General features: G+C 49.2%; 1 long non-coding RNA gene across 1 annotated transcript; it reads left to right on the forward strand.

Moving 5' to 3' along the window:
- Positions 1-7,606: 7,606 nt before the first annotated feature.
- Positions 7,607-9,639, forward strand: LOC115600616. Its single transcript, XR_003989080.1, has 3 exons — positions 7,607-7,770; positions 7,802-8,387; positions 9,560-9,639. It is a non-coding gene; the product is annotated as an uncharacterized LOC115600616 (long non-coding RNA).
- Positions 9,640-15,994: the final 6,355 nt, after the last annotated feature.

The following is a 15,994-nucleotide window of genomic DNA, read 5'->3' on the forward strand; positions in this document are numbered from 1 at the left end:
ATGGTCCTGAAGTCCCAGCTGACTTCTCTCCCACAAGTATGGAGCAATAAAAAAGCATTGGGGATCTATGAAAGCAAAGTGTGTTGACTGGTTTGTCTTCTCTCTCTTTCCTGCCCATCCCTTTTATCGTGATTTAAGCCCAGCCGGTAACTCGGAACCATGCAGCCGCTCACTCACTCCCTGCCTTTTTCCTCCCCCCACTCCCAGAGGGATAGGGAGGAGAATCAAAAGAATGCATCTCCCAGGGGTTGAGATAAGAAGAGTCCAGGAACCAAGGTATAACACAAACCCACTACTACTACCACTAATAATAATGATAAGGGAAATCACAAGGGGAGAGGATATAATTGCTGACCACCTGCCGACCGATAACCAGCCCGACCCGAGCAGCGATCTGGGCCTTCCAGGTAATTGCACTCAGTTTATATACTGGGCATGACATGCCGTGATATGGAATATCCCTTTGGCCAGTTTGGGTCAGGTGTCCTGTCTCTGCTTCCTCCTGGCTTCCTCTCCTCCCTGGCAGAGCATGAGACTGAGAAAGTCCTTGGTCGGAGTAAACATTACTTAGCAACAACTAAAAACATCGGTGTTATCAGCGTTGTTCCCAGGCTGAAAGTCAAAAACACAGCACTTCATCAGCCACTAAGAAGGAGAAAAAATGACTGCTGTAGCTGAACCCAGGACAGTATCCAGCCCTTATTCCATACCATTCACGTCATGCTCAGATAACACATTTTTCAATATACCATCGCTTTTGTCTCATATATATGTATCTACTTATATATATAAACCACCACACCCACTCACAAAGAGAGAGATATCATTCCTTAATTCATGGACCAATCCCTACAAAGTTGCTGAATTCACTCAGTCCATGATGTCAGGCTCCATCGCTTGTAATAGTCTTTCAGGGCAGGAAGGACGGTGCGTAGTGTTGGGTGGTTGCCTGACGATGACACCCCCAAACTCATCTGGTCACTGCTGAGCTCATCTGGTTTCACCAAAATTCATTCTTTGTTGGGGTGATGATCGGAGGGAAGTCAGGGTCAGTTGCTGGTGACCTGACAATATCTAGCTGGTGGGCTATAGAAGTGTTATAGAGCAGGCAACAGCATACCATTGAGGTCATTGGCTGTTTTCCCCCAAAATCAAATCCCCTTGAGGTACACATCGGACTTCCCCATCTTCCCGCATTACTCACCAAGTATATCCAGGTCCCTGAGCAAAAGCAACCCCATGAGCGGGTTTGCCTTTTCCTGAAGCAGGAATAACCCAGACTGTCTTCCCCAACAAATTCTTTATGTGCATCACAGGAACTTTATCCCCCTCTACAGTACATAAAAGTTCTGATTGGGCTGGCCCAGCCCTGTTGGCAGATCCCCTAGTGTTGACCAACCAGGTGGCTTTTGGTAAATATCTATCCCAGTGTTTGAAAGTCCCACCACCCATTGCTCTCAGTGTAGTTTTTAACAGCCCATTGTACCATTCGATTTTCCCAGAGGCTGGTGCATGGTAGGGGATGTGATATACCCACTCAATGCCATGCTCTTTGGCCCAAGTGTCTATGAGGTTGTTCCGGAAATGAGTCCCATTGTCTGACTCAATTCTCTCTGGGGTGCTGTGTCACCACAAGACTTGTTTCTCAAGGCCCAGGACAGTCTTCCGGGCAGTGGCATGGGGCACACCATATGCTTCTAGCCATCCGGTGGTTGCTTCCACCATGGTAAGGACATAGCACTTGCCTTTTACAAACAGATTTAAACACAAGTCTTTTGAAATCTGCTGTCTGGTAGAGCTCAACTGCATGAGCCTTTACACATTTCCCTCAAAGACAGCCTTTCATCCCACGTGTATATATGCACTTATTATCAGTTAGGACCTCTGCAACACACTGAGGGGAAAACCTCCATGTAATCCATCTGTGGAAGTGAAACTACTGCTTTCCACACCCTACCATCATAGAGGCTTCCAGACACCCCGAACATGAAAAGCACACCAGCACTGAGACAGACACACGCCACACAAAACAGACAGAAAATTCCACTTCCAAAGGAAAACTTCAACTGGAGGCCTGATGACAAAAAGCTTGGGAATGGATTGGCAGAGTTGGGAGTAGAAAGGCTGTTTGCAAGCTTGCAGCAGACATGGGAAAAAACCTCAAACTCTGCAGTCCCTGTCCATAGAATCATAGAAGTTACAGTTGGAACGGACCTTAAGATCATCTAGATCCAACCCCCCTGCCATGGGCAGAGACACCTCGCACTGAATCATGTCACCCAAGACTCTGTCCAACCTGGCCTTGAACTCTGCCAGGGATGGAGCAGTCACAGCTTCCTTGGGCAACCCATTCCAGTACCTCTCCACCCTCACAGTAAAGAACTTCTTCCTTATATCTAACCTAAACTTCCCCTGTTGAAGTTTGAATCCATTATCCCATGTCCTATCACTACAGTCCATAATGAAGAGTTCCTCCCCAGCATCCTTGTAGGCCCCCTTCAGATACTGGAAGGCTGCTATAAGCTCCCAACCCAGCCTTCTCTTCTCCAGGCTGAACAGCCCCAACTTTCTCAGCCTGTCTTCATACAGGAGGTGCTCCAGCACCCTTACCGTCCTCGTGGCCCTCCTCTGGACTTGCTCCAACAGCTCCGTGTCCTTTTTATGTTGAGGACACCAGAACTGTACACAATGCTCCAAGTGAGGTCTTGCAAGAGCAGAGTAGAGGGGCAGGATCACTCCTTCGAGCCTCGGTTACAGATCACAGGCGGCTGCAAGACACAGGTCAGCAGCAGAGCACTATCATGGTCCTCTCACCACCAGCTCTGGTCTTCCCCAGCACTTGCTGGAAGTCCTGGCTAGACCACTTTGCTATGAGACAGTCTGCTTTAGGCTGATACATCCGCTCAGAGGGGTTGCCATGCTACCACGGGAGATACATGGTGAAGGGCTGCTGGCACACAGGGTTCACATGGAGATGGCTTCACCCAGCCTGCGTCCCCAGTGTGCCAGCACCTTCTGCTGCAAACTCATTTAAAGTCTTTCAGGCTTTCAGAGTCTGCTAGGTGCTGGTGTGGCTGTAGGACACACTGGCCTGAAGTCACCGAGTACCCAGAGGTGACCACGGCTCTCCAGGATAATGGCCACACCAAACACGCAGTCAGGCTAATGGGCAAAAATGTCACTGCTTTGATTCTGTTAATTTTAAAAGGTGGTGGAAGAAAAATCGAAAACAAAAAAATAGGGGAAACCTTGAAGTGGTGGGACCTTAAATCCAGAAGCCAAGCATGAGACACACACAGGGTTAGCTGCTACACATCCTGCTGCTTTACTGCCAAGGCAACCCAGAGAAGGCAAATCTGCACCATCCCGGACCCCTGCAGCGAGGGGTGGACATCCAGAGGACCCCAGTGCCGCGTGAAGGCGTTTTGGGGCTTTTACCTCACAAGCTTTGACAGGCTCTTTCTGCCGTTCTTCCCGGATCTTCTCCAGTGTGGTAATGCTCTGCTGGTAACTCCTGTCTGTGAGAGAAATCACACTGTCATCTGATTAACACTGATTAAAAACATCCTTTGCTAGAAGGTAGTACATGAAGCCTGAATTGGCTGGGACACCAGGGAGAAACCAGCAGCAATGTGTGAGCTCGGCTCCGGACGTGCACTGCAAGGAGATGCAGAGCTGCACAGCAACGTGGAGGGTCATGCCACAGGGAAATGGTGGGAACAGCCTTGGCAGGGCTACGCAGGCTTCTCCACCTCTGGTATCCTGGGCATGAGTTTCTGAGGAGCCAGCCCTCACCCAAGAGCCATGCCATGGCTTCACACCCCCCTGACCCAGAAAACACTCCCCTCACCCTCCAAACCCTGCTTTTCCACACTCACCAGAGTCCTCCAGAGATGACTTCGCCTGAGCCAGCTTGAGGAACAGCTGCCAAAAATAGGAGAGAGAAGAAAGCTAGAGGAGAGCCCAAGTGCATGGCCAGCGGTACTGAAGCCCAACTGGAGAACATCGCCAGCCCTTCCATCTCACCCCAAAACCCAGAGCTGGGAGAAGAGTCATGGGGCAGGAGAGCTCCAAGGGGGTACACCCTTCCTCCTCCTGTCCCACGGCCACCCACCTCTCCATACCTTCTCCTGCTGCTTCTCTGTAACCATGTTTACGTTGCGGTGCACAGCTTGTTCCGCCTCATCCTTATCCCTGTAGTGCTGCTCATAGAGCCGGCTAGCCTAGGAGAGCCAACAAACAGGGCAGGAGCGTGTTAGCAAGCAATGAGTTGCTATGACAGCTCATGCAGGTAGCTCTGGAGGAAAACACAGCCTAGAAGTGAAGAGGAGGCCACAGGCTGCCTGCAGAGCACGGGACAGCACACAAGGTCCCCAGTGCCCTACTGCTTGAGCAAAATTGACCTCACAAGACAAGCTGCTCTTCATTTGGGATGAAAAGCTCACAGCAGTCGAGTCCGTGACATCTAAATCACTCATATCCAACCCTGCAAGGCTGCCACCAGCCGTGTCCCTGGGGTACTCTTCAGTTTTTCAGAGCACAGTATGCAGACTTCAATGTGAGGGTCTTCCTCTGCTGCACCTCTTGATGTTGTGCCTGCGTGAGTTGCAGCAGAGGAAGACCCTCACATTTAAGACTGCCCCAGCGCTGGGCATGTGTGTCAGCAGTGTTAAACCACATAGCGAGAAACAGCAGCAGGTTTGCTTTACCTCCACGGTCTTCTTGTACTGCAGATTGCTGTTTTTGTGAATCGCCTCCGTTCTCTGCTCTATGTGAAGACAACAGAGCCAGAGTCAACACGTCACTGACCATCGAAGCTCCAGGATGGACTGTGTGGCTTAGCAAAGGAAGAGGCACAGGCCAAAGTGAGATGGGTTTAAGGACCTCTGTCCACCTCAAGCATCTTCACAAAGCCCACCTTTTATACTTCTATCTAAGCCTACACCTGCGGATGCAAAGGAACTCTACAAACGAAATCCAGCAATACACAGTACCGTATCATTTCCATAGGATCTGGAAAAATTGGGAAGCCCACTCCCTTCTGCTAGGTCCAAACTTCTAGCAGTTTTCCCTCATTTTCCAGACAAAGGAATCTCAAGCCAGAAGAGGTTAAAAGGCTTGCCAATTTTAGCAAACCCTATGGAGACCGTGCAACACTATAGATATGATATATATATATAAATATATATGCTTTAAGAACATTCCTGGTTGAGGCTGGTTTCTCTGGAGCTGAGCCCCTGCGATAGCTGGCCCCAAAAGGCGCCCAATGGAGAAGACGTGGCAGTGAGAAGCAGGAAGTCAGAGGTTGCCGCACAGTTCAGCAGCAGGGTTGCAACCTACAAGAAGGAGCTCAGGACTTCCCAGCAGCGGCAGGCACTGGAGGCACGCAGGGGGCTGGGGCATGGTGGCAGACACGAGCCAGGAGCCAGGATCCATCACCAGGGACGGTGTGACCTTGTCCCACACTGTCTATCTCTGCAAAGAAAAGAAATTTTTATATAGATACATACACGTACATACAAAGACTCTGTGCTCAAGCCAACTCTTGTAGCTGACATCAAACTGACCCCATATCACACATCCCCTTGCAGAAACATAGAAAAGCAGCAGGACTTTTGAAGCGGCATCCAAGCAGCATTGCCTGTGTAAAGGTCAGTCCTGCTGGGGCCTGCCTTTCAGTGTAAGAAAACTGGCATCAAGAAGTTATTCAAGCAAGCACAGTCACATCTGCCCCTCACCCCGATGAATTCAGGCAGGTTTCAACACACGGCAACCTGAAGCAAAGAGTTGCCCCAGGTTAGCAGACAGTCAACCTGGGGCACAGAAAAACTGACGCTAGAATAACCTCAGGCTCATCCTGCTGAAAGGGAGTGGCCATACCGCAGAACAGCACCCCAGCAAGTTCGTCAAGGGACATAAGCCAAGCGTAGCCCGCGATTCAAGCCCCAGAGCTGTTTCAAACCCACAGCTATGAACAGCCAGCTGCTTCCACAGCAGAGCCACGCTGCGGAGGTTCACCGAGGGTCAGGGCAGCAGACAAACGCGGCTCGGGCAGAGAGCGGACTCAGCACAGGAGAGCAGAGTGCCGGCCCTCGGGGTAGGGATGCTGCTCGCCATGTGTACACGGAAATGAAGGGACAATGTAAGGTGGCCAAAGCATCACCTTGGAGATGGTCTGATTAGAATCGTAGAATCATTTAGGCTGCAAAAGACCTTCAAGATCATTGAGAGCAACCGTTTAGCCCGCGCTGCCAAATCTGCCACTAAACCATGTCCCAGAGTGCCACACCTGCACATCTTCTTAACACCTCCACGGATGGTGAATTCACCATTGCCCTGGGCAGCCTGTTCCAGTGCTTGACAACCCTTTCAGGGAAGAAATTGTTCCTAATATCCACTCTAAACCTCACCTGGTACAGCTTGAGGCCGTTTCCTCTTGTCCTATCGCTTGGTACCAAAAGCATGAACAAGGAACACAAAGCACCATGAAAACTTAGGAAGAAAGATACTTTACAACTGTAGCACCAACTAATGAAGAAGAAACGCTGCTGTCTGCTATACATGGCCTCATGTTTCGAGCATTTCAAAGCTAAAGCTGTGCGTGTGAGATGCAAGTATCAAAGCTAAAGCTGTGCGTGTGAGATGCAAGTAAGGCTGTCACCCCACACCACACTAAAACAGTGCTAAATGCCAGTCACTTTTATTGCTTTACGGCTTCACGACACAAACTACTGCCAGCTGCCTCACCGTGCAGAGCTATTTGAGAAGGCCATATACTACAAGAAACATAGAATCACAGAGTGGGTTGTGCTGGAAGGGACCTCAAAGCTCATCCAGTCTCTGCCCCCTGCCACGGGCACGCGCACCTGCCACTAGAGCAGCTTGCTCCAAGCCCCGGCCGACCTGGCCTTGAACACTGCCACGGATGGGGCCTGTCTTTTTAGGCAGGCGCACACCCCCCGATCCAACTGCTTCCAGCAGCAGACAAACAAACACGAACACAAACACGGCCTGGAGCTGACACCCTCTCCGCCGCTTTAAACCCACTCAGGAATAGCCCCGAACACGAGACAAACCCCTGACGAACGCCCGACGGCGTGTAACAACCCCACAGACCCCTCCCCGCCGCTCTAAACCCACCGGACCCGCCACAACCGAGAGGCAGCGGTGCCAGCCCGGCCGAGGGCCGGAGGAACCTCACCCCGAGCCGCTCCCCGCCGTCCCCCCGGTACCTTGGGCCTGCTCTTGGCGCGGGCCGTGCGGGGCCCCCTCACCGCCTCCGCCATGGTCCTGCGCTGCAGAAACACCGCGCCGACGGCCACGGCCGCGCCGCAAGCGGGCGGAAATGGCGGGGACTAACAAACCCCCTGCGGGCTCCCGTCCAATCAGCAGCGCGGCGGCTACATGAGCCACGGAAGGACGCAACGCAGCCCTGTGCGCCGGCGCCTGGGCGGGGCGGGGCGGGGCCGAGCCTCCTGTCAGGAGCCGAGCGGGGTTGGGGCGGGCTCCTTTATGGGCTCCTGTGGGAAGGCCGGGCTCCTCAATAAGGGCCGGGGGGGAGGCCAGACTACTCCATAGGATCCTGTGGGATGAGGCTAGGCCCTGCCATGAGGGCCTGTGGGGGGACAGCATCCTCTGTAAAGACCTGTGCGCAGGCCAAGCTTCTCCGTAGGAGCCCGGGAAGGAGCTAGGTTCCCCTATTGAGGACCGGATGGGAGGCCAGGATCATCTACAGGAGCCAGGGAAGAATCCAGACTCCTCTATAAGGGAGTGGCCAGGCTTCTGCGCAGGAGCCTGGGAGGTGGCCAGGCTCCCCCTATAAGCACTGGCAGGGAGGCGAGGCTCGTCTATAGGAGCCTAAGAGGAGGCCAGGTTCCCCTATACGGACCTGTGGAGGGGCCAGGCTCTCCTATAAGGCCGCGGGGGGAGGACTCGGGGAGGAGGGGCAGGCTCCTCCACAGGAGCCTGGGAGGAGGCCGGGTGTCTCTATAAGGGTCTGTCGGGACGTCAAGCTGCTGCTAGAGGGAATGTGAGGTGAGAAACCAAGCCCCTACTACTGAGGATGCCGAGTGTGAGGTCTCTTCTTTCTACCCGTGTCATAGCAGGACCTGGAAGTGCCATTGGAGCAGGACAGCGTGAGCTGCAGTGCCTGAGGCATCTCCAGCCACAGCGGGGCTGCTGGCTCAGCCTGGGGGACCAGGCATCACTGACCCTCCTGCTCCCTGCCCTGGTGCTCGGCTGTCCCCAGGGAGCCACCGCTGGAGCCGAGGCCAAGCCCCACTGGAGCAGAAGGGATGTCATCCAGTCCCCAGATGGAAGAGCCCCTGCAGAGCTCAGTCCCTCCTTGCAGAAGACATCGTAGTCGAGGACCTAATGATCTTGAATAGGTAATGTCCACTCTATTAGACCGTGCACTTTGGGATTCAGTTATCAAGTTATAAGCCTTTGTTATCAACATCATCTGTAAGTTAGAATACCTGTGGGAAGGGGAAACTGTGAATGCCTTCAAGGCAGAGATGATCCTGACCAGGAGCCCACTGCACATTATGGAGCTGGTGATTCCCTCGGCAGGCACGGGGCTGGTCTGCATTGCCCAAGCCCCGTGGCTGCAGGATGAGCTTGGCCATCTCATGGTACATCTCATGGTAACAGGGGGTCTACAGGCAGCTCCCGCCTGATACTGACCCTTACACCAGCTGCCTGGCCCTGCCTGTATCTGGAAACGCAGCAAGAAGTTCTCATGTGAACTTCCTTCACGAATAATGCTGTTTTCTTGTGATACTTTACGTATTAGCTCCTAGGACCAAAAAGGGAGAGCTCGAACTCTGCCTGAAGGCAGGGTGCCCAGCATCTGAAGGGACGTAAGGTTTACATGCTACCTATATCCCTCTTCTTATTCTGTCTTATTAAAGCATTTGTGGCCTCCCTGTCCCTAGGGGGGATGGCAGGAGCTCTGCAGCTGGTTATCAGGGTCTGTAGGGAGGCCAGGCACTTCTGTGGGTGGCTGGGAGGAGGCCAGAGCCCTCTACAGACACCTGGGAGGAAACTCAGCCTCACTAGAGGGGTCCAGGAGGAGGCCAAAGTCCTCTCCACCACTTGGAAGACAAGCAGGTAGGGGAGGATGCTGAAGACATTTCCTAAGTGCACAGACTTGCTTCCCAGTAGCTCCATTTCTGGTCACTCCTTTTCCAAGCCAGGGTTTGCTTGGCTTTAGGTCTATTCAGTCGGTGTATTCAGAACCAGCACCGCTATTCCGTGATTACATGGGTGTGTTTAGTGAATGTGCAAGGCCATTTTCAGCCTCGCTGGGGCCCTCCGCACGCAGAAAAGCCTAACACCATCTATAGTGCTCAGCCAGCTGAAAAATCCCGATAAAGAAGCTGCAATGTATTGCTGAGTAGACACTCTTCCAGGAGAAACAGCCCTATGTAGCCTGCAGTTCATGGCTCACCACAAGCACTTGTTCTCCTGCCAGCGTGCCTTGGTGTATTCTGTCCCAGAGCTGGCATGGTATTGAGCAAGTAGGAAGTAAAGGCTGAGCAAGGATATGCTTTTGCAGGCTTCCTTCCAGGAGAAGGAACCTGAACATCCTAGGGTGCTTTGAAGGTGTAGCAGCCCCAGCCCTGACAAAAAGGGAACGTGACATTCTTTAGAAGAAAGATATCCAGCACACAAGTCTCAAAACTTAATTTTAAAATATGTATTTAGAGAACTAAGACTACAGCAGGGTCCTTCAGAAGAATATTTGTACACTTGGTCTTTTCAGAAATGAAAATGAACAACTGATTCCTTGGCATGTGCACTTTGCACAGTCCATTGTAATGCAGTAGGACAGATGTTTAAGCTCACTGTCGTCTTCTCCACACAAGGAAATACAGTAAAAGCTCCAGGGACTGTTTGGCTCAGACATGCACTGAAGTCATGCAGCTTCAACTTGAAGAACATCAGACAAGCAGCAACTCCCATTGCTCCTAAGTTAGGCACCTGGCACCAGATTTAGACAGCTGAACTCTGTGCTGGTCCCCTTATCCTGCATCCCTGTGTCATAAGGCACTGAGGAGCTGTTAAGCAGTGCTGCACATGAGGAAATCTGAGAAAACAGGATCCCTGTGACACACAAGCTTCTGAATCAAAGCCATGATCATGTATATGGTAACTAAAAAAGCATGAACTTTGAGGAGATATGGTCAGAAAATGAGTTTCAGGGCTCCAGCCCAACATTACCAGCTAAGTTTATTTCCAGGTGTACGTAGTCACAACAAGTCCAAGGGACTTCTTTACCAAAAGTTAATCAAATGAGGGTCTGCAGAGCCTACCAGGCACAAGCTATACCATGAACCTAAAAATGTGCAAGCCCCTCATGGGAGAGGTGGTGGAAGAGCTGACTATCTTCTCCAGATCCTCAGCAACACTGCAGGGTGCAGCTTTGTGGCAGCACAGCCTCTCACTGGGTAGCTGCGCTGTGGACTGCTGCACCAGGCAAGATGCAAATCAGCTCCCAGTATCAGCACTTAAGCCTGGAGCACATCTACAGCTAAGACGGACACACAGTGTATTGCTGGTGCTCCTCAAAGTGAGCTCCCTGAGAGACGTGGCCAAAATTAAACCTAAATTACAAGCTTAATCACCATTAATGAAGGACTTTAGAAACAGGGAAAAGCTTAACCTGAGATCTGAGCGGGACACATATGCCCCAAAACATAAGCCAGCACTCCCCTCAGCACGTATGACTTCTTGGTCATCTCCAGCCTCTTCCAAATGGCTGTGTTTCAGAAGAACTTCAAATCAAAAACTTCTTCTGACACAGATCGCCCCTGTGTCAGGGTCTGGGTCCATCGCTTATATTCCTTTTCTTCCCCCGAGTGAAGATGGGCTATCTGTCCAAGGAGTTTGCCGATCAAAGGCACAGATTTTTAATAGGCACTTTCTGAATGTACAAATCATTATCTGAGTCCTCTAATACTTTGCTGAAACGGAGAAGCACTTCAGCTCTGTGTGGCTGGGAGTAACTAGAAACACCACCACACTGGCCAAACCAGCCAGCATTTTCTGCCAGGAGAACCTATAGAACAGGATCAACAGCATCTAAACCACAGCTCCAGCTCAGACAAGTGACAAGAGACCTGACATGATTGTCACTCCAAGCTGGTCACCTCAAATTGTCATCCCTTAACCAGTGGCCTTTCTTTCTTCATTGACCCTCCTCAATGTGTAGCTACATCTCACATAAAATCCTATCTTCAGCAAGCATGAGTACTTACTGTGGCTATTAGGGATGTATCAAGCTGCAGCCATCAACTGTGGCATAATCAGGCTCACCTGAAACACAGAGCACAAAAAAATTAGCTCTGCTTATGAGAAGCGCTCATTACAAGACTCTACACAGGACGGAAACACTGGGCACCCATGTTAAAGGGATGGGAGGCAATGGTGGATGAGGCTGAAAGAGATGTCTTGATTTGCCAAAACACCAAGGCATTTTACCAAGTTCCATCACTAAAGTGGCACTGGGAATTACAGAGCTCATGCTGTTGAAGCAGGGAAAGGCCCAAACCGCAGAGACTGGGGGGATCCCAAGCTTGGACATCCTTAAGCTTCAGAAATGCCTACATACAGGGCTTTGATGAGAACTCCTCCTGAGTGAAACCTTGCCTCCAAAGTCAGAGTGCCACTTGCCAGCATCTTTCAGTGGGGACTGGACTTAGAGCAGGAGCTTCACCTAAACCATTCCCTTGAGAGAGCTCAAGCTCATGATCTGATGAGGAAGAGCAAAAGCAGAGTTCTTCTGTGGAGCCAGAAACCCCATAAAGCCAGGAACTCACCTGGCGAACTGGTCAGGGTGGGCAGAGGTGTCCTCCTGCACAGAAGAAAACACAGAGATGAGGATGCGCGTGACTCCGGGACTCCCAATGCCCTGGCTCTGTGCTCCCCAAGTGCCCTCCCAGAGCTGGTGGGAGGGCAAGAGGTTGGGCCAGCCTGGGCTTTATGGAGACCTGATACCAAGGCGCACCACGGTGGGCTCACCACCAACAACCCGCTTGGCAGACATGGGAATTGAAGCTGATATGGTGGGGGAGAGGAAGAAATCACTGAAAAGCACTAAGCTGGGGACACAATCACAAGTGAGCCGCAGGACATACCCTTTTACATGCCTTTGCCCAGAGTCAGACATCATGAAGCCATAATTAGATGTGACTCTTCTCCAAATGTGACAGCCAAAGTGACACACTCATCTTTAGCATGACTCTTGGGCCCTGACTCCTCACCTTCCGCTCAGGCAGAAGCATCCTTCACCCTGTCCTTCCTCTACTTACACATGCTTTTAACTGATCCGATCTCTCCTCAGATAGACAGAATACATGGAGAACCATACAGGGAAGCCCAGCAGGTTTCATTCTGTCACCAAAAACTGAACTCTTCTACAAGGGAGCTCAGATAGTTCCCAGAGAGAGCAAGACATGAAATTCAGTATTCCCCAGGCTGCCTTGCTTTTCAGCTGTCTCAATGCTGCAGCCCCTCACCTCCATGCAAAGGACTTCTGGAATAGCTTTAGTACAAGAATAAAATGGGCAGACCTTCACCACCAGCCCTTTCAGAATAAGATTCCCAATCATGAGAAGAGAGAAATGACCCCCAAATGGGGAGCAAAACCCTTTGACTGGGCTTGAGGGGATTCTCGAACAGCTTATAATAGGCAGCACATTGGCATAACTCCTGCTGTGTGAACCAATCAATAGTGTGGGAAATATTTTCCTCTAATACTCCCCAAGGCAAGCTTTCAAGCAACTAAAAGAATGGTTGCAACAGGCATAGCTGCAAAAGAAAGCAACTGCCTCCATAGACTGAAAGCAACAAAAAAAGCAACATGTAAACCACAAGTCCTATAATCATAGAACCACCTATGTTGTAAAAGACCTCATCCAGAGTAGAAGTCATCCCCTTACCCAACCACGTATTTCAAAGATGAGCATTAAGCTCAGGAAGGTCTGCAGGACCAATGTGGAAGGGGTCACTCAGCACACCACTACCTCTGGGGAGACCAAACCAGCTTCCTAAAGGCACTGCATGTTCCCTAGGTACTCCATGGTCCTGCAGTCCCAGCTGACTTCTCTCCCACAAGTATGGTGCAATAAAAAAGCATTGGGGATCTATGAAAGCAAAGTGTGTTGACTGGTTTGTCTTCTCTCTCTTTCCTGCCCATCCCTTTTCCAAGCAGGTTTAAACCCAAGTCTTTTGAAATCTGCTATCTGGTGTAGCTCAATTTCATGAGCCTTTACACATTTCCCTGAAAGACAGCCTTTCATCCCACGTGTACATATGCACTTGTCATCACTTGCAGTTTGCAAGCTTGCACTAGACATGGGATAAAACCATCAATCTCTGCAGAGGCTAGACCTCTTTGCTATGAGACAGTCCGCTTTAGGCTGATACATCCGCTCAGAGGGGTTGCCATGCTACCACAGGAGACATATGATGAAGGGCTGCTGGCACACAGGGTTCACATGGAGATGGCTTCACCCAGCCTGCGTCCCCAGTGTGCCAGCACCTTCTGCTGCAAACTCATTTAAGGTCTTTCAGAGTTTCAGAGTCTGCTGTTGGTGCTGGTGTGGCCGTAGGACACACTGGCCTTAAGTCACCGAGTACCCAGAGGTGACCACGGCTCTCCAGGATAATGGCCGCACCAAACACACAATCAGGCTAATGGGCAAAAATGTCACTGCTTTGATTCTGTTAATTTTAAAAGTGGTGGAAGAAAAATTAAAAAGAAAAAAATAGGTGAAACCTTGAAGTGTGGGACCTTAAATCCAGAAGCGAAGCATGAGACACACACAGGGTTAGCTGCAACACATCCTGCTGCTTTACTGCCAGGGTGTGGCATATGAAAGGCACGGACTCGGAGCATCTTTGTGCAGCGAATCACTTTATTGCCTATTGCTCTAGCTTTTATACCATTCTAGCAAAAGATATTTTTAGCCTATTGCTCTACCTTTTATACCGAGCTAGTTTTAGCACATCATGTTTAGTTCCTGGTTTACAGTTTTGTTTTTTCCAACGTTCTTCGTCGTTTCACAAACAGTCCCAAAATAACCAGTTCCTTATCTTTCTCCTACTCCTGTCCAGCTGGGTTGCTCTGCTTGATCACACAGTGTACTTTGCTGCTTCTTTAACTCTTTCTTCTCCAGCCAAGCAGTTACTTCTCTTTGGCATTAATCAAGTAGTTTCCATCCTCTCCTACATCTCCCCCATCTTTATTTATCTGTGGAAGGGCAAGGTTCGCATATAACTGTGTGACCATAACCTCATTCATACTTCCTTCAATTGATCGTTGAACACAAGAAAAAAGACAAGAAAGACATAATGCAATCATTAATACAGCAATTAGAGCTATTAAAATTAACCCTGTGATATTTTTGATCCACGGTCCAAAATTCCCGAGCTATGAAAACAGACCAAAAGCATCTCATTTTTGATTTAGCTGCAAGTCTTTGTTTAAATCTTTCAGTTTTTGGATACTCTTATGAATTGATTCTGAGTAGTCGCTTAGATTCATGTAACACATTCCATTAAAATCTTCACACCCATGTTTAAATAACACAGACACAATCACGCTCTTGCTCAGCCTCCTCCATGTGCGTGTATCTGCTCATTAGTTTTATCTATATAATATATAAAAGTGAATTGATATATTTTAACACACTTATATACCAACATTAAAAATAATGTGGCTATTGAAAAACATTTTTAAATTCTATTTTCATAAACCATATTTCACAGTATTTATTGTTAAAGGTTAGCTTTATATTTATCAATACATATAGTAGATTTTATCCATATAAATGCCAGCTTTAATGAGACACAAAGTGTATTTGTTCTAACAGACACACACAGACACACAGATGCACATAGAGCTCTCTACATAGCTGTAGATCCATATCGGTTTAAATTGGGTAATTACACTGTCATAGCATGCATTTAGCAGCATTTACTATGACTATACTTTTTTATACACACACACACACTATATTTGCTGTAATACACACCACACCCCATATCATCAGAATTTACTAATTGAATATGGCTTTAAAATATATATTTTTAAAGCTTTTATTATTTTAAAGGAGGGTTTTATGATAAATGCTGTGTATTATGCAATTTGCCATAATACATCCATATGCCTGCACACTGTGTATCTAGATGTCTATATACTGTTGCATATACAGCTATAAATAATATAAACATATATTCATACAGCATACTCAACAGGTTTAATAATCTAGGTTTATATTCATGTGTCTATATATTTTACTGTTATAAAGGTCCGTGTTTAATACCCATTATGCATTATGCACAATGTATGTTTGTTACACCACACAGATGCATGTGCAAGTGCTCACATACACGCACATGTGTGCACAGCCCTTACTCTCACTGTGTCTATTTATATAGCAATCTAATAATTGTATTTCTATATAGCACATGGAACAATCAATTTTAATAAGTTTTTAATTATTTTAACACAAAGGTGCATATAAAGATGTGGCGTAACTTCCACGCTGTTATGGCTGAGCTGTTGGGGTGAAAGAAAGAGAGCCTACCAAATGTGCAAGGCCCCCCAACTGCTCTACCGACTGAGCGAGCCATTACGATTTAAAAAGTTCAAGGCGAACGTGGCTTTCCACAGTTTATCTTGTGGGGAGTCTTGATCCCGGTTCCCCCTTTTTTTTTCTAGTTAACATGTCTTTGAGGGAGCCTGGTGTGGCCGACAGACAACTGGGCACACCACCGCTACCCCCATGTCCCCTCGGGTTAAGAGCTTCCCGCCTGCAGTCCTGCCATTGGTCCTTCGGACCCCACCCCTGCTTCCCTGTAAATGTCTGCAACTCAACAGGAGGAGGAAACAAGTCCGGCTCCTTCTCTGGATCTACAAAATCAGGATCAAAGGGGTCCATAGGGTCCTTGGGATCATCAGGGTTATCAGGGTCATCACCCGACT

The sequence above is a fragment of the Strigops habroptila genome, chromosome Z (assembly GCF_004027225.2).
Source record: "Strigops habroptila isolate Jane chromosome Z, bStrHab1.2.pri, whole genome shotgun sequence".
Lineage (NCBI taxonomy): Eukaryota > Metazoa > Chordata > Aves > Psittaciformes > Psittacidae > Strigops > Strigops habroptila.